The sequence below is a fragment of the Pristiophorus japonicus genome, chromosome 3 (genome assembly GCF_044704955.1).
Source record: "Pristiophorus japonicus isolate sPriJap1 chromosome 3, sPriJap1.hap1, whole genome shotgun sequence".
In the NCBI taxonomy this organism is placed as follows: Eukaryota; Metazoa; Chordata; class Chondrichthyes; family Pristiophoridae; genus Pristiophorus; species Pristiophorus japonicus.
The window spans coordinates 12429970-12451662 of NC_091979.1; the positions used below are offsets into that span (position 1 = coordinate 12429970).

At 51.1% G+C, this 21693-nt stretch overlaps 1 protein-coding gene across 1 annotated transcript in view; it reads left to right on the forward strand.

Annotated features, from left to right (window-relative positions):
- LOC139256810 (SPRY domain-containing protein 3-like) overlaps window positions 1-21693 on the forward strand; it is a 1568464-nt gene that overhangs the window by 666408 nt on the left and 880363 nt on the right. The window lies entirely within an intron of this gene.

Consider the following 21693-nt stretch of genomic DNA (forward strand, 5'->3'; position numbering starts at 1 on the left):
CCGCGGGAGGATTAACCACGGAGTAACCACGGGGAGGATTAACCGCGGGGAGGATTAACCACAGGGAGGATTAACCACGGGGAGGATTAACCGCGGGAGGATTAACCATGGATTAACCATGGGTAGGATTTACCATGGGATCATTAACCACGGATTAACGATGGGGAGGATTAACCACGGGAGGATTAACCGCGGGGAGGTTTAAATGTGGGGATTTTTAACCACGGGAGGATTAACCGCGGGGAGGATTAACCGCGGGGTGGATTAACCACGGGGAGGATTAACCACGGGGAGGAATAACCACGGGAGAATTAACCGTGGGGAGGATTAACCCAGGCAGGATTTACCACGGGGAGGATTAACCATGAGGAGGATTAACCATGGGGAAGATTAAGAGTGGGGAGGATTAACCAAGGGAGGATTAACCACGGGGAAGATTAACCACGGGAGGATTAACCACGGATTAACCACGGGGAGGATTAACCGTGGGGAGGATTAACCACGGGGAGGATTAACCGCGGGAGGATTAACCGCAGGAATGATTAACCACAGGAGGATTAACCACGGGTGGATTAACCACGGATTAACCACGGGGAGGATTAACTGCGGGGAGGATTAACCACGGGGAGGATTAACCACGGGGAGGATTAACCGTGGGAGGATTAACCACGGATTAACCATGGGTAGGATTTACCATGGGATCATTAACCACGGATTAACCATGGGGAGGATTAACCACGGGAGGATTAACCGCGGGGAGGTTTAAATGTGGGGATTTTTAACCACGGGAGGATTAACCGCAGGGAGGATTAACTACGGGGTGGATTAACCACGGGGAGGATTAACCATGGGGAGGAATAACCACGGGAGAATTAACCGTGGGGAGGATTAACCAAGGGAGGATTTACCACGGGGAGGATTAACCATGAGGAGGAATAACCACGGGAGAATTAACCGTGGGGAGGATTAACCAAGGGAGGATTTACCACGGGGAGGATTAACCACGGGGAGGATTAACCACGGGGAGGATTAACCACGAGGAGGATTAACCGTGGGGAGGATTAACCGTGGGGATGATTAACCACGGGAGGATTAACCGCAGGAATGATTAACCACAGGAGGATTAACCACGGGTGGATTAACCGCGGATTAATCACAGGGAGAATTAACCACAGGGAGAATTAACCGCGGGACGATTAACCACAGATTAACCAAGTAGAGGATTAACCACGGGATCATTGACCACCGATTAACCATGGGGAGGATTAACCGCGGGGAGGATTAACCATTGGGAGGATTAACCACGGGATCATTAACCACGGATTAACCATGGGGAGGATTAACCACGGGAGGATTAACCACGGATTAACCATTGGGAGGATTAACCACGGGAGGATTAACCACGGATTAACCACGGGGAGGATTAACCACGGGGAGGATTAACCGCGGAGAGGATTAACCACGGGAAGATTAACCATGGTGAGAATTAACCACGGGGAGGATTAACCACAGGAGGATTAACCACAGGAGGATTAACCGCGGGGAGGATTAACCGCCGGGAGGTTTAACCACGGGAGGATTAACCGTGTGGAGGATTAACCGCGGGGAAGATTAACCACGGGGAGGATTAACCACGGGGAGGATTAACCACGGGAGGTTTAACCATGGGAGGAATAACCACGGGAGAATTAACCATGGGGAGGATTAACCATGGCGAGGATTAACCACGGGAGGATTAACCACGAGGAGGATTAACAACGGGGTGGATTAACCGTGGGGAGGAATAACCACGGGAGAATTAACCATGCAGAGGATTAACCACGGGAGGATTAACCACGAGCACGATTTGCCACGGGGAGGATTAACCACGAGGAAGATTAACCATGGGAGGATTACCCACAGATTATCCATGGGGAGGATTAACCATGGGATCATTAACCACGGATTAACCATGGGGAGGAATAACCACGGGATCATTAACCACGGCTTAACCATGGGGAGGATTAACCACGGGAGGATTAACCATGGATTAACCATGGGGAGGATTAACCACGGGAGGATTAACCGTGGGGAGGAATAACCATGGGAGAATTAACTGTGGGGAGGATTAACCATGGCGAGGATTAACCACGGGAGGATGAACCGCGGGGAGGATTAACCAAAGGGAGGATTAAGCACGAGGAGGATTAACCGTGGGAAGGATTAACCATGGGGAGGATTAACCGCGGGGAGGATTAACCATGGGAGGATTAACCACGGATTAACCACGGGGAGGATTAACCGCGGGAGGATTAACCATGGATTAACCATGGGGAGGATTAACCGCGGGATCATTAACCATGGATTAACCATTGGGAAGATTAACCACGGGAGTATTAACCACGGATTAACCACGGGGAGGATTAACCACGGGGAGGACTAACCACGGGGAGGATTAACCACGGGAGGATTAACCATGGTGAGGATTAAGCACGGGGAGGATTTACCACAGGAGGATTAACCACAGGAGGATTAACCGCGGGGAGGATTAACCGCCGGGAGGTTTAACCACGGGAGGATTTACCGTGTGGAGGATTAACCGCGGGGAAGATTAACCACGGGGAGGATTAACCACGGGGGGAATTAACCACGGGAGGTTTAACCATGGGAGGAATAACCACGGGATAATTAACCGTGGGGAGGATTAACCATGGCGAGGATTAACCACAGGAGGATTAACCACGGGGAGGATTAACCGTGGGGAGGGTTAACCACGGGAGGATTAACCACGGGGAGGATTAACTGTGGGGGAGGAATAACCACGGGAGAATTAACCGTGCAGAGCATTAACCACGGGAGGATTAACCACGAGCAGGATTTGCCACGGGGAGGAGTAACCACGAGGAAGATTAACCACGGGAGGATTACCCACGGATTGACCATGGGGAGGATTAACCACGGGAGGATTAACCACGGATTAACCATTGGGAGGATTAACCAAGGGAGGATTAACCATGGATTAACCACGGTGAGGATTAACCACGGGGAGGATTAACCACGGGGAGGATTAACCACAGGAGGATTAACCACAGGAGGATTAACCGCGGGGAGGATTAACCGCCGGGAGGTTTAACCACGGGAGGATTTACCGTGTGGAGGATTAACCACGGGTAAGATTAACCACGGGGAGGATTAACCACGGGGGGATTAACCACGGGAGGTTTAACCGTGGGAGGAATAACCACGGGATAATTAACCGTGGGGAGGATTAATCATGGCGAAGATTAACCACAGGAGGATTAACCACGGGGAGGATTAACCGTGGGGAGGGTTAACCACGGGAGGATTAACCACGGGGAGGATTAACTGTGGGGAGGAATAACCACGGAAGAATTAACCGTGCAGAGGATTAACCACGGGAGGATTAACCACGAGCAGGATTTGCCACGGGGAGGATTAACCACGAGGAAGATTAACCACGGGAGGATTACCCATGGATTAACCACGGGGAGGATTAACCACGAGGAGGATTAACCGTGGGGAGGAATAACCATGGGACAATTAACCATGGGGAGGATTAACCATGGCGAGGATTAACCACGGAATGATTAACCACGGGGAAGATTACCCACGGATTAACCATGGGGAGGATTAACCACGGGATCATTAACCACGGATTAACCTCGGGGAGGAATAACCACAGGATCATTAACCACGGATTAACCATGGGGAGAATTAACCACGGGAGGATTAACCACGGATTAACCATGGGGAGGATTAACCACAGGAGGATTAACTGTGGGGAGGAATAACCACGGGAGAATTAAGCATGGGGAGGATTAACCATGGCGAAGATTAACCATGGGAGGATTAACCGCGGGGAGGATTAACCACGGATTAACCACGGGGAGGATTAACCGCGGGAGGATTAACCACTGATTAACCATGGGGATGATTAATCACGGGATCATTAACCACGGGGAGGATTAACCACGGGGCAGATTAACCACGGATTAACCGCGGATGGATTAACCATGGGGAGTATTAACCATGAGGAGGTTTAACCGTGGGGAGGATTAACCACGGGGAAGATTAATCGTGGGAGGATTAACCGCGGGGAGGATTAACCATGGGAAGATTAACCACGGGATGATTAACCAAGGATTACTCACGGGGAGGATAACCGCGGGAGGATTAACCACGGATTAACCATGGGGAGGATTAACCATGGGATCATTAACCACGGGGAGGATTAACCGCGAGGAGGATTAACCACGGATTAACCGCGGATGGATTAACCACGGGGAGGATTAACCACGAGGAGGATTAACCGTGCGGAGGATTAACCGTGGGGAAGATTAACCGCGGGTGGATTAACCGCGGGTAGGATTAACCATGGGAAGATTAATCACGGGATGATTGACCACGGATTAACCACGGGGAGGATTAACCACGGATTAACCACGGATTAACCACGGGGAGTATTAACCGCGGGGAGTATTAACCACGGGGAGGATTAACCACGGGAGGATTAACCACGGATTACCCATGGGGAGGATTTACAATGGGATCATTAACCACGGATTAACCATGGGGAGGATTAACCACGAGGAGGATTAACCGTGGGGAGGATTAACCATGGGGAAGATTAATCGTGGGAGGATTAACCACGGGGAGGATTAACCAATGGAAGATTAACCACGGGATGATTAACCACGGATTAACCACGGGGAGGATTAACCGCGGGAAGATTAACCACGGATTAACCATGGGGACGAATAACCACGGGATCATTAACCACGGGGAGGATTAACCGCGAGGAGGATTAACCGTGGATTAACCGCGTATGGATTAACCACGGGGAGGATTAACCACGAGGAGGATTAACCGTGGGGAGGATTAACCGTGGGGAAGATTAACCGTGGAAGGATTAACCGTGGGTAGGATTAAGCATGGGAAGATTAATCACGGGAGGATTAACCGCGGGGAGGATTTACCACGGGGAGGATTAGCCGTGGGGAGGAATAACCATGGGAGAATTAACTGTGGGGAGGATTGACCATGGCGAGGATTAACCACGGGAGGATTAACCGCGGGAGGATTAACCACGGATTAACCACGGGGAGGATTAACCGCGGGGAGGATTAACGATGGGGAGGATTAACCACGGGAGGATTAACCATGGGGAGGATTAACCACGGGAGAATTTACCGCGGGAGGATTAACCACGGGGAGGATTAACCACGGGAGGATTAACCACGGGAGGATTAACCACGGATTAACCATGGGGAGGATTAACCGCGGGAGGATTAACCACGGATTAACCATGGGGTGGATTATCCACGGGGAGGATTAACCGCGGGGCGGATTAACCACGGGGAGGATAAACCATGGGGAGGATTAACCACGCGGAGGATTAACCACGGATTAACCATGGGGAGGATTAACCACGGGATCATGAACCACGGATTAACCATGCGAAGGATTAACCACGGGAGGATTAACCACGGATTAATCATGGGGAGGATTAACCACGGGAGGATTAACCGTGGGGAGGAATAACCACGGGAGAATTAACCGTGGGGAGGATTAAACATGGCGAGGATTAACCATGGCGAGGATTAACCACGGGAGGATTAACCACGGGGAGGATTACCTGCGGGAGGTTTAACCACTGATTAACCATGGGGAGGATTAACCACGGGATCAGTAACAACGGGGAGGATTAACCGCGGGGCGGATTAACCACGGATTAACAGCGGATGGATTAACCATGGGGAGAATTAACCACGAGGAGGATTAACCGTGGGGAGAATTAAACATGGGGAAGATTAATCGTGGGAGGATTAACCGCGGGGAGATTTAACCATGGGAAGATTAACCACGGGATGATTAACCACGGATTAACCACGGGGAGGATTAACCGCGGGAGGATTAACCGTGGGGAGGATTAACCGTGGGGAAGATTAACCGCGGGAGGATTAACCGCGGGTAGGATTAACCGTGGGAAGATTAATCACGGGATGATTGACCACGGATTAACCACGGGGAGGATTAACCGCGGGAGGATTAACTACGGATTAACCACGGGGAGGATTAACCGCGGGGCGGATTAACCACGGGGAGGATTAACCACGGGAGGATTAACCATGGGGAGGATTTACCATGGGATCATTAACCATGGATTAACCATGGGGAGGATTAACCACGGGAGGATTAACCACGAGGAGGATTAACCGTGGGGATGTTTAACCACGGGAGGATTAACCGCGGGGAGGATTAACCGCGGGGAGGATTAACCACGGGGAGGATTAGCCGTGGGGAGGAATAACCACGGGAGAATTAACCAGAGGAGGACTAACCACGGGGAGGATTAACCATGGGGAGGAATAACCACGGGAGAATTAACCGTGGGGAGGATTAACCGCGGGAGGATTAACCACGGGGAGGATTAACCACGGGAGGATTAACCACGAGCAGGATTTGCCACGGGGAGGATTACCACGAGGACGATTAACCACGGGAGGATTATCCACGGATTCACCATGGGGAGGATTAACCACGGGAGGATTAACCACGGATTAACCATTGGGAGGATTAACCAAGGGAGGATTAACCGTGGGGAGGAATAACCATGGGAGAATTAACAGTGGGGAGGATTAACCACGGGAGGATGAACCGCGGGGAGGATTAACCAAAGGGAGGATTAAGCACGAGGAGGATTAACCATGGGGAGGAATAACCATGGGGAGAATTAACCGTGGGGAGGATTAACCATGGCGAGGATTAACCACGGGATCATTAACCACGGATTAACCATAGGGAGGAATAACCACGGGATCATTAACCACGGATTAACCATGGGGAGGATTAACCACGTGAGGATTAACCACGGATTAACCATGGGGAGGATTAACCACGGGAGGATTAACCGTGGGGAGGAATAACCACGGGAGAATTAACCGTGGGGAGGATTAACCATGGCGAGGATTAACCACGGGAGGATTAACCGCGGGGAGGATTAACCACGGATTAACCGCGGATGGATTAACCATGGGGAGGATTAACCACGAGGAGGATTAACCGTGGGGAGAATTAACCATGGGGAAGATTAATCGTGGGAGGATTAACCGCGGGGAGAATTAACCATGGGAAGATTAACCACGGGATGATTAACCACGGATTAACCACGGGGAGGATTAACCGCGGGAGGATTAACCACGGATTAACCATGGGGAGGGTTAACCACGGGATCATTAACCACGGGGAGGATTAAACGCGAGGATGATTAACCACGGATTAACCGCGGATGGATTAACCACGGGGAGGATTAACCACGCGGAGGATTAACCGTGGGGAGGATTAACCGTAGGGAAGATTAACCGCGGGAGGATTAACCGCGGGTAGGATTAACCATGGGAAGATTAATCATGGGATGATTGACCACGGATTAACCATGGGGAGGATTAACCGCGGGAGGATTAACCACGGAGTAACCACGGGGAGGATTAACCGCGGGGAGGATTAACCACGGGGAGGATTAACCACGGGGAGGATTAACCGCGGGAGGATTAACCATGGATTAACCATGGGTAGGATTTACCATGGGATCATTAACCACGGATTAACGATGGGGAGGATTAACCACGGGAGGATTAACCGCGGGGAGGTTTAAATGTGGGGATTTTTAACCACAGGAGGATTAACCGCGTGGAGGATTAACCGCGGGGTGGATTAACCACGGGGAGGATTAACCACGGGGAGGAATAACCACGGGAGAATTAACCGTGGGGAGGATTAACCAAGGGAGGATTTACCACGGGGAGGATTAACCATGAGGAGGATTAACCATGGGGAAGATTAAGAGTGGGGAGGATTAACCAAGGGAGGATTAACCACGGGGAAGATTAACCACGGGAGGATTAACCACGGATTAACCACGGGGAGGATTAACCGTGGGGAGGATTAACCACGGGGAGGATTAACCGCGGGAGGATTAACCGCAGGAATGATTAACCACAGGAGGATTAACCATGGGTGGATTAACCACGGATTAACCACGGGGAGGATTAACTGCGGGGAGGATTAACCACGGGGAGGATTAACCACGGGGAGGATTAACCGTGGGAGGATTAACCACGGATTAACCATGGGTAGGATTTACCATGGGATCATTAACCACGGATTAACCATGGGGAGGATTAACCACGGGAGGATTAACCGCGGGGAGGTTTAAATGTGGGGATTTTTAACCACGGGAGGATTAACCGCAGCGAGGATTAACTACGGGGTGGATTAACCACGGGGAGGATTAACCATGGGGAGGAATAACCACGGGAGAATTAACCGTGGGGAGGATTAACCAAGGGAGGATTTACCACGGGGAGGATTAACCATGAGGAGGAATAACCACGGGAGAATTAACCGTGGGGAGGATTAACCAAGGGAGGATTTACCACGGGGAGGATTAACCACGGGGAGGATTAACCACGGGGAGGATTAACCACGAGGAGGATTAACCGTGGGGAGGATTAACCGTGGGGAAGATTAACTGCGGAAGGATTAACCGTGGGTAGGATTAACCATGGGAAGATTAATCACGGGAGGATTAACCGCGGGGAGGATTTACCACGGGGAGGATTAGCCGTGGGGAGGAATAACCATGGGAGAATTAACTGTGGGGAGGATTGACCATGGCGAGGATTAACCACGGGAGGATTAACCGCGGGAGGATTAACCACGGATTAACCACGGGGAGGATTAACCGCGGGGAGGATTAACGATGGGGAGGATTAACCACGGGAGGATTAACCATGGGGAGGATTAACCACGGGAGAATTAACCGCGGGAGGATTAACCACGGGGAGGATTAACCACGGGAGGATTAACCACGGGAGGATTAACCACGGATTAACCATGGGGAGGAATAACCGCGGGATCATTAACCATGGATTAACCATGCGAAGGATTATCCACGGGGAGGATTAACCGCGGGGCGGATTAACCACGGGGAGGATAAACCATGGGGAGGATTAACCACGCGGAGGATTAACCACGGATTAACCATGGGGAGGATTAACCACGGGATCATGAACCACGGATTAACCATGGGGAGGATTAACCATGGGAGAATTAACTGCGGGGAAGATTAATCACGGGAGGATTAACCATGGGGAGGAATAACCACGGGTGGATTAACCGTGGGGAGGAATAACCATGGCGAGGATTAACCACGGGATCATTAATCACGGATTAACCATGGGGAGGAATAACCACGGGATCATTAACCATGGATTAACCATGCGAAGGATTAACCACGGGAGGATTAACCACGGATTAATCATGGGGAGGATTAACCACGGGGAGGATTAACCACGGGAGGATTAACCATGGGGAGGATTAACCACGGGAGAATTAACCGCGGGAGGATTAACCACGGGAGGATTAACCACGAGAGGATTAACCACGGATTAACCATGGGGAGGATTAACCGCGGGAGGATTAACCACGGATTAACCATGGGGAGGATTATCCATGGGGAGGATTAACCGCGGGGCGGATTAACCACGGGGAGGATAAACCATATGGAGGATTAACCACGCGGAGGTTTAACCATGGATTAACCATGGGGAGGATTAACCACGGGATCATTAACCACAGATTAACCTTGGGGAGGATTAACCACGGGAGAATTAACCGCGGGGAGGATTAACCATGGGAGGATTAACCGTGGGGAGGAATAACCATGGGAGAATTAACCGTGGGGAGGATTAACCATGGCGAGGATTAACCACGGGATCATTAACCACGGATTAACCATGGGGAGGAATAACCACGGGATCATTAACCACGGATTAACCATGCGGAGGATTAACCACGGGAGGATTAACCACGGATTAACCATGGGGAGGATTAACCACGGGAGGATTAACCATGGGGAGGAATAAACACGGGAGAATTAACGGTGGGGAGGATTAACCATGGCGAGGATTAACCACGGGAGGATTAATCGCGGGGAGGATTAACCACGGATTAACCACGGGGAGGATTACCCGCGTGAGGTTTAACCACTGATTAACCATGGGGAGGATTAACCACGGGATCATTAACAACGGGGAGGATTAACCGCGGGGCGGATTAACCACGGATTAACTGCGGATGGATTAACCATGGGGAGAATTAACCACGAGGAGGATTAACCGTGGGGAGAATTAACCATGGGGAAGATTAATCGTGGGAGGATTAAGCGCGGGGAGAATTAACCATGGGAAGATTAACCACGGGATGATTAAGCACGGATTAACCACGGGGAGGATTAACCGCGGGAGGACTAACCACGGGCAGGATTAACCACGGGATCATTAAGCACGGGGAGGATTAACCGCGAGGAGGATTAACCACGGATTAACCGCGGATGGATTAACCACCGGAAGGATTAACCACGAGGAGGATTAACCGTGGGGAGGATTAACCGTGGGGAAGATTAACCGCGGGAGGATTAACCGCGGGTAGGATTAACCGTGGGACGATTAATCACGGGATGATTGACCACGGATTAACCACGGGGAGGATTAACCGCGGGAGGATTAACCACGGATTAACCATGGGGAGGATTAACAGCGGGGAGGATTAATGACGGGGAGGATTAACCACGGGAGGATTAACCATGGGGAGGATTAACCGTGGGAGGATTAACCACGGATTAACCATGGGGAGGATTTACCATGGGATCATTAACCACGGATTAACCATGGGGAGGATTAACCACGGGAGGATTAACCGCGGGGAGGATTAACCGTTGGGATGTTTAACCACGGGAGGATTAACCGCGGGGAGGATTAACCGCGGGGAGGATTAACCACGGGGAGGATTAGCCGTGGACAGGAATAACCACGGGATAATTAACTGTGGGGAGGATTGACCATGGCGAGGATTAACCACGGATTAACCATGGGGAGGATTTACCATGGGATCATTAACCACGGATTAACCATGGGGAGGATTAACCACGGGAGGATTAACCGCGGGGAGGATTAACCGTTGGGATGTTTAACCACGGGAGGATTAACCGCGGGGAGGATTAACCGCGGGGAGGATTAACCACGGGGAGGATTAGCCGTGGGCAGGAATAACCACGGGATAATTAACCGTGGGGAGGATTAACCACTGGAGGATTAACCGCAGGAATGATTAACCACAGGAGGATTAACCACGGGTGGATTAACCGCGGATTAATCACAGGGAGAATTAACCACAGGGAGAATTAACCGCGGGACGATTAACCACAGATTAACCATGTAGAGGATTAACCACGGGATCATTGACCACCGATTAACCATGGGGAGGATTAACCGCGGGGAGGATTAACAATGGGGAGGATTAACCACGGGATCATTAACCACGGATTAACCATGGGGAGGATTAACCACGGGAGGATTAACCACGGATTAACCATGGGAGGATTAACCACGGGATCATTAACCACGGATTAACCATTGGGAGGATTAACCACGGGAGGATTAACCACGGATTAACCACGGGGAGGATTAACCACGGGGAGGATTAACCGCGGGGAGGATTAACCACGGGAGGATTAACCATGGTGAGAATTAACCACGGGGAGGATTAACCACAGGAGGATTAACCACAGGAGGATTAACCGCGGGGATGATTAACCGCCGGGAGGTTTAACCACGGGAGGATTAACCGTGTGGAGGATTAACCGCGGGGAAGATTAACCACGGGGAGGATTAACCACGGGGAGGATTAACCACGGGAGGTTTAACCATGGGAGGAATAACCACGGGAGAATTAACCGTGGGGAGGATTAACCATGGCGAGGATTAACCACGGGAGGATTAACCACGAGGAGGATTAACCGTGCGGAGGATTAACCGTGGGGAAGATTAACCGCGGGTGGATTAACCGCGGGTAGGATTAACCATGGGAAGATTAATCACGGGATGATTGACCACGGATTAACCACAGGGAGGATTAACCGCGGGAGGATTAACCACGGATTAACCACGGGGAGTATTAACCGCGGGGAGTATTAACCACGGGGAGGATTAACCACGGGAGGATTAACCACGGATTACCCATGGGGAGGATTTACAATGGGATCATTAACCACGGATTAACCATGGGGAGGATTAACCACGAGAAGGATTAACCGTGGGGAGGATTAACCATGGGGAAGATTAATCGTGGGAGGATTAACCACGGGGAGGATTAACCAATGGAAGATTAACCACGGGATGATTAACCACGGATTAACCACGGGGAGGATTAACCGCGGGAAGATTAACCACGGATTAACCATGGGGACGAATAACCACGGGATCATTAACCACGGGGAGGATTAACCGCGAGGAGGATTAACCGTGGATTAACCGCGTATGGATTAACCACGGGGAGGATTAACCACGAGGAGGATTAACCGTGGGGAGGATTAACCGTGGGGAAGATTAACCGCGGAAGGATTAACCGTGGGTAGGATTAACCATGGGAAGATTAATCACGGGAGGATTAACCGCGGGGAGGATTTACCACGGGGAGGATTAGCCGTGGGGAGGAATAACCATGGGAGAATTAACTGTGGGGAGGATTGACCATGGCGAGGATTAACCACGGGAGGATTAACCGCGGGAGGATTAACCACGGATTAACCACGGGGAGGATTAACCGCGGGGAGGATTAACGATGGGGAGGATTAACCACGGGAGGATTAACCATGGGGAGGATTAGCCACGGGAGAATTAACCGCGGGAGGATTAACCACGGGGAGGATTAACCACGGGAGGATTAACCACGGGAGGATTAACCACGGATTAACCATGGGGAGGATTAACCGCGGGAGGATTAACCACGGATTAACCATGGGGTGGATTATCCACGGGGAGGATTAACCGCGGGGCGGATTAACCACGGGGAGGATAAACCATGGGGAGGATTAACCACGCGGAGGATTAACCACGGATTAACCATGGGGAGGATTAACCACGGGATCATGAACCACGGATTAACCATGGGGAGGATTAACCATGGGAGAATTAACTGCGGGGAAGATTAATCACGGGAGGATTAACCATGGGGAGGAATAACCACGGGTGGATTAACCGTGGGGAGGAATAACCATGGCGAGGATTAACCACGGGATCATTAATCACGGATTAACCATGGGGAGGAATAACCACGGGATCATTAACCATGGATTAACCATGCGAAGGATTAACCACGGGAGGATTAACCACGGATTAATCATGGGGAGGATTAACCACGGGAGGATTAACCGTGGGGAGGATTAACCATGGCGAGGATTAACCACGGGAGGATTAACCGCGGGGAGGATTAACCACGGATTAACCGCGGATGGATTAACCATGGGGAGGATTAACCACGAGGAGGATTAACCGTGGGGAGAATTAACCATGGGGAAGATTAATCGTGGGAGGATTAACCGCGGGGAGAATTAACCATGGGAAGATTAACCACGGGATGATTAACCACGGATTAACCACGGGGAGGATTAACCGCGGGAGGATTAACCACGGATTAACCATGGGGAGGGTTAACCACGGGATCATTAACCACGGGGAGGATTAAACGCGAGGATGATTAACCACGGATTAACCGCGGATGGATTAACCACGGGGAGGATTAACCACGCGGAGGATTAACCGTGGGGAGGATTAACCGTAGGGAAGATTAACCGCGGGAGGATTAACCGCGGGTAGGATTAACCATGGGAAGATTAATCATGGGATGATTGACCACGGATTAACCATGGGGAGGATTAACCGCGGGAGGATTAACCACGGAGTAACCACGGGGAGGATTAACCGCGGGGAGGATTAACCACGGGGAGGATTAACCACGGGGAGGATTAACCGCGGGAGGATTAACCATGGATTAACCATGGGTAGGATTTACCATGGGATCATTAACCACGGATTAACGATGGGGAGGATTAACCACGGGAGGATTAACCGCGGGGAGGTTTAAATGTGGGGATTTTTAACCACAGGAGGATTAACCGCGTGGAGGATTAACCGCGGGGTGGATTAACCACGGGGAGGATTAACCACGGGGAGGAATAACCACGGGAGAATTAACCGTGGGGAGGATTAACCAAGGGAGGATTTACCACGGGGAGGATTAACCATGAGGAGGATTAACCATGGGGAAGATTAAGAGTGGGGAGGATTAACCAAGGGAGGATTAACCACGGGGAAGATTAACCACGGGAGGATTAACCACGGATTAACCACGGGGAGGATTAACCGTGGGGAGGATTAACCACGGGGAGGATTAACCGCGGGAGGATTAACCGCAGGAATGATTAACCACAGGAGGATTAACCACGGGTGGATTAACCACGGATTAACCACGGGGAGGATTAACTGCGGGGAGGATTAACCACGGGGAGGATTAACCACGGGGAGGATTAACCGTGGGAGGATTAACCACGGATTAACCATGGGTAGGATTTACCATGGGATCATTAACCACGGATTAACCATGGGGAGGATTAACCACGGGAGGATTAACCGCGGGGAGGTTTAAATGTGGGGATTTTTAACCACGGGAGGATTAACCGCAGCGAGGATTAACTACGGGGTGGATTAACCACGGGGAGGATTAACCATGGGGAGGAATAACCACGGGAGAATTAACCGTGGGGAGGATTAACCAAGGGAGGATTTACCACGGGGAGGATTAACCATGAGGAGGAATAACCACGGGAGAATTAACCGTGGGGAGGATTAACCAAGGGAGGATTTACCACGGGGAGGATTAACCACGGGGAGGATTAACCACGGGGAGGATTAACCACGAGGAGGATTAACCGTGGGGAGGATTAACCGTGGGGATGATTAACCACGGGAGGATTAACCGCAGGAATGATTAACCACAGGAGGATTAACCACGGGTGGATTAACCGCGGATTAATCACAGGGAGAATTAACCACAGGGAGAATTAACCGCGGGACGATTAACCACAGATTAACCATGTAGAGGATTAACCACGGGATCATTGACCACCGATTAACCATGGGGAGGATTAACCGTGGGGAGGATTAACAATGGGGAGGATTAACCACGGGATCATTAACCACGGATTAACCATGGGGAGGATTAACCACGGGAGGATTAACCACGGATTAACCATGGGAGGATTAACCACGGGATCATTAACCACGGATTAACCATTGGGAGGATTAACCACGGGAGGATTAACCACGGATTAACCACGGGGAGGATTAACCACGGGGAGGATTAACCGCGGGGAGGATTAACCACGGGAGGATTAACCATGGTGAGAATTAACCACGGGGAGGATTAACCACAGGAGGATTAACCACAGGAGGATTAACCGCGGGGATGATTAACCGCCGGGAGGTTTAACCACGGGAGGATTAACCGTGTGGAGGATTAACCGCGGGGAAGATTAACCACGGGGAGGATTAACCACGGGGAGGATTAACCACGGGAGGTTTAACCATGGGAGGAATAACCACGGGAGAATTAACCGTGGGGAGGATTAACCATGGCGAGGATTAACCACGGGAGGATTAACCACGAGGAGGATTAACCGTGCGGAGGATTAACCGTGGGGAAGATTAACCGCGGGTGGATTAACCGCGGGTAGGATTAACCATGGGAAGATTAATCACGGGATGATTGACCACGGATTAACCACGGGGAGGATTAACCGCGGGAGGATTAACCACGGATTAACCACGGGGAGTATTAACCGCGGGGAGCATTAACCACGGGGAGGATTAACCACGGGAGGATTAACCACGGATTACCCATGGGGAGGATTTACAATGGGATCATTAACCACGGATTAACCATGGGGAGGATTAACCACGAGAAGGATTAACCGTGGGGAGGATTAACCATGGGGAAGATTAATCGTGGGAGGATTAACCACGGGGAGGATTAACCAATGGAAGATTAACCACGGGATGATTAACCACGGATTAACCACGGGGAGGATTAACCGCGGGAAGATTAACCACGGATTAACCATGGGGACGAATAACCACGGGATCATTAACCACGGGGAGGATTAACCGCGAGGAGGATTAACCGTGGATTAACCGCGTATGGATTAACCACGGGGAGGATTAACCACGAGGAGGATTAACCGTGGGGAGGATTAACCGTGGGGAAGATTAACTGCGGAAGGATTAACCGTGGGTAGGATTAACCATGGGAAGATTAATCACGGGAGGATTAACCGCGGGGAGGATTTACCACGGGGAGGATTAGCCGTGGGGAGGAATAACCATGGGAGAATTAACTGTGGGGAGGATTGACCATGGCGAGGATTAACCACGGGAGGATTAACCGCGGGAGGATTAACCACGGATTAACCACGGGGAGGATTAACCGCGGGGAGGATTAACGATGGGGAGGATTAACCACGGGAGGATTAACCATGGGGAGGATTAACCACGGGAGAATTAACCGCGGGAGGATTAACCACGGGGAGGATTAACCACGGGAGGATTAACCACGGGAGGATTAACCACGGATTAACCATGGGGAGGAATAACCGCGGGATCATTAACCATGGATTAACCATGCGAAGGATTATCCACGGGGAGGATTAACCGCGGGGCGGATTAACCACGGGGAGGATAAACCATGGGGAGGATTAACCACGCGGAGGATTAACCACGGATTAACCATGGGGAGGATTAACCACGGGATCATGAACCACGGATTAACCATGGGGAGGATTAACCATGGGAGAATTAACTGCGGGGAAGATTAATCACGGGAGGATTAACCATGGGGAGGAATAACCACGGGTGGATTAACCGTGGGGAGGAATAACCATGGCGAGGATTAACCACGGGATCATTAATCACGGATTAACCATGGGGAGGAATAACCACGGGATCATTAACCATGGATTAACCATGCGAAGGATTAACCACGGGAGGATTAACCACGGATTAATCATGGGGAGGATTAACCACGGGGAGGATTAACCACGGGAGGATTAACCATGGGGAGGATTAACCACGGGAGAATTAACCGCGGGAGGATTAACCACGGGAGGATTAACCACGAGAGGATTAACCACGGATTAACCATGGGGAGGATTAACCGCGGGAGGATTAACCACGGATTAACCATGGGGAGGATTATCCATGGGGAGGATTAACCGCGGGGCGGATTAACCACGGGGAGGATAAACCATATGGAGGATTAACCACGCGGAGGTTTAACCATGGATTAACCATGGGGAGGATTAACCACGGGATCATTAACCACAGATTAACCTTGGGGAGGATTAACCACGGGAGAATTAACCGCGGGGAGGATTAACCATGGGAGGATTAACCGTGGGGAGGAATAACCATGGGAGAATTAACCGTGGGGAGGATTAACCATGGCGAGGATTAACCACGGGATCATTAACCACGGATTAACCATGGGGAGGAATAACCACGGGATCATTAACCACGGATTAACCATGCGGAGGATTAACCACGGGAGGATTAACCACGGATTAACCATGGGGAGGATTAACCACGGGAGGATTAACCATGGGGAGGAATAAACACGGGAGAATTAACGGTGGGGAGGATTAACCATGGCGAGGATTAACCACGGGAGGATTAATCGCGGGGAGGATTAACCACGGATTAACCACGGGGAGGATTACCCGCGTGAGGTTTAACCACTGATTAACCATGGGGAGGATTAACCACGGGATCATTAACAACGGGGAGGATTAACCGCGGGGCGGATTAACCACGGATTAACTGCGGATGGATTAACCATGGGGAGAATTAACCACGAGGAGGATTAACCGTGGGGAGAATTAACCATGGGGAAGATTAATCGTGGGAGGATTAAGCGCGGGGAGAATTAACCATGGGAAGATTAACCACGGGATGATTAAGCACGGATTAACCACGGGGAGGATTAACCGCGGGAGGACTAACCACGGGCAGGATTAACCACGGGATCATTAAGCACGGGGAGGATTAACCGCGAGGAGGATTAACCACGGATTAACCGCGGATGGATTAACCACCGGAAGGATTAACCACGAGGAGGATTAACCGTGGGGAGGATTAACCGTGGGGAAGATTAACCGCGGGAGGATTAACCGCGGGTAGGATTAACCGTGGGACGATTAATCACGGGATGATTGACCACGGATTAACCACGGGGAGGATTAACCGCGGGAGGATTAACCACGGATTAACCATGGGGAGGATTAACAGCGGGGAGGATTAATGACGGGGAGGATTAACCACGGGAGGATTAACCATGGGGAGGATTAACCGTGGGAGGATTAACCACGGATTAACCATGGGGAGGATTTACCATGGGATCATTAACCACGGATTAACCATGGGGAGGATTAACCACGGGAGGATTAACCGCGGGGAGGATTAACCGTTGGGATGTTTAACCACGGGAGGATTAACCGCGGGGAGGATTAACCGCGGGGAGGATTAACCACGGGGAGGATTAGCCGTGGACAGGAATAACCACGGGATAATTAACTGTGGGGAGGATTGACCATGGCGAGGATTAACCACGGATTAACCATGGGGAGGATTTACCATGGGATCATTAACCACGGATTAACCATGGGGAGGATTAACCACGGGAGGATTAACCGCGGGGAGGATTAACCGTTGGGATGTTTAACCACGGGAGGATTAACCGCGGGGAGGATTAACCGCGGGGAGGATTAACCACGGGGAGGATTAGCCGTGGGCAGGAATAACCACGGGATAATTAACCGTGGGGAGGATTAACCACTGGAGGATTAACCGCAGGAATGATTAACCACAGGAGGATTAACCACGGGTGGATTAACCGCGGATTAATCACAGGGAGAATTAACCACAGGGAGAATTAACCGCGGGACGATTAACCACAGATTAACCATGTAGAGGATTAACCACGGGATCATTGACCACCGATTAACCATGGGGAGGATTAACCGCGGGGAGGATTAACAATGGGGAGGATTAACCACGGGATCATTAACCACGGATTAACCATGGGGAGGATTAACCACGGGAGGATTAACCACGGATTAACCATGGGAGGATTAACCACGGGATCATTAACCACGGATTAACCATTGGGAGGATTAACCACGGGAGGATTAACCACGGATTAACCACGGGGAGGATTAACCACGGGGAGGATTAACCGCGGGGAGGATTAACCACGGGAGGATTAACCATGGTGAGAATTAACCACGGGGAGGATTAACCACAGGAGGATTAACCACAGGAGGATTAACCGCGGGGATGATTAACCGCCGGGAGGTTTAACCACGGGAGGATTAACCGTGTGGAGGATTAACCGCGGGGAAGATTAACCACGGGGAGGATTAACCACGGGGAGGATTAACCACGGGAGGTTTAACCATGGGAGGAATAACCACGGGAGAATTAACCGTGGGGAGGATTAACCATGGCGAGGATTAACCACGGGAGGATTAACCACGAGGAGGATTAACCGTGCGGAGGATTAACCGTGGGGAAGATTAACCGCGGGTGGATTAACCGCGGGTAGGATTAACCATGGGAAGATTAATCACGGGATGATTGACCACGGATTAACCACAGGGAGGATTAACCGCGGGAGGATTAACCACGGATTAACCACGGGGAGTATTAACCGCGGGGAGTATTAACCACGGGGAGGATTAACCACGGGAGGATTAACCACGGATTACCCATGGGGAGGATTTACAATGGGATCATTAACCACGGATTAACCATGGGGAGGATTAACCACGAGAAGGATTAACCGTGGGGAGGATTAACCATGGGGAAGATTAATCGTGGGAGGATTAACCACGGGGAGGATTAACCAATGGAAGATTAACCACGGGATGATTAACCACGGATTAACCACGGGGAGGATTAACCGCGGGAAGATTAACCACGGATTAACCATGGGGACGAATAACCACGGGATCATTAACCACGGGGAGGATTAACCGCGAGGAGGATTAACCGTGGATTAACCGCGTATGGATTAACCACGGGGAGGATTAACCACGAGGAGGATTAACCGTGGGGAGGATTAACCGTGGGGAAGATTAACCGCGGAAGGATTAACCGTGGGTAGGATTAACCATGGGAAGATTAATCACGGGAGGATTAACCGCGGGGAGGATTTACCACGGGGAGGATTAGCCGTGGGGAGGAATAACCATGGGAGAATTAACTGTGGGGAGGATTGACCATGGCGAGGATTAACCACGGGAGGATTAACCGCGGGAGGATTAACCACGGATTAACCACGGGGAGGATTAACCGCGGGGAGGATTAACGATGGGGAGGATTAACCACGGGAGGATTAACCATGGGGAGGATTAGCCACGGGAGAATTAACCGCGGGAGGATTAACCACGGGGAGGATTAACCACGGGAGGATTAACCACGGGAGGATTAACCACGGATTAACCATGGGGAGGATTAACCGCGGGAGGATTAACCACGGATTAACCATGGGGTGGATTATCCACGGGGAGGATTAACCGCGGGGCGGATTAACCACGGGGAGGATAAACCATGGGGAGGATTAACCACGCGGAGGATTAACCACGGATTAACCATGGGGAGGATTAACCACGGGATCATGAACCACGGATTAACCATGGGGAGGATTAACCATGGGAGAATTAACTGCGGGGAAGATTAATCACGGGAGGATTAACCATGGGGAGGAATAACCACGGGTGGATTAACCGTGGGGAGGAATAACCATGGCGAGGATTAACCACGGGATCATTAATCACGGATTAACCATGGGGAGGAATAACCACGGGATCATTAACCATGGATTAACCATGCGAAGGATTAACCACGGGAGGATTAACCACGGATTAATCATGGGGAGGATTAACCACGGGAGGATTAACCGTGGGGAGGATTAACCATGGCGAGGATTAACCACGGGAGGATTAACCGCGGGGAGGATTAACCACGGATTAACCGCGGATGGATTAACCATGGGGAGGATTAACCACGAGGAGGATTAACCGTGGGGAGAATTAACCATGGGGAAGATTAATCGTGGGAGGATTAACCGCGGGGAGAATTAACCATGGGAAGATTAACCACGGGATGATTAACCACGGATTAACCACGGGGAGGATTAACCGCGGGAGGATTAACCACGGATTAACCATGGGGAGGGTTAACCACGGGATCATTAACCACGGGGAGGATTAAACGCGAGGATGATTAACCACGGATTAACCGCGGATGGATTAACCACGGGGAGGATTAACCACGCGGAGGATTAACCGTGGGGAGGATTAACCGTAGGGAAGATTAACCGCGGGAGGATTAACCGCGGGTAGGATTAACCATGGGAAGATTAATCATGGGATGATTGACCACGGATTAACCATGGGGAGGATTAACCGCGGGAGGATTAACCACGGAGTAACCACGGGGAGGATTAACCGCGGGGAGGATTAACCACGGGGAGGATTAACCACGGGGAGGATTAACCGCGGGAGGATTAACCATGGATTAACCATGGGTAGGATTTACCATGGGATCATTAACCACGGATTAACGATGGGGAGGATTAACCACGGGAGGATTAACCGCGGGGAGGTTTAAATGTGGGGATTTTTAACCACAGGAGGATTAACCGCGTGGAGGATTAACCGCGGGGTGGATTAACCACGGGGAG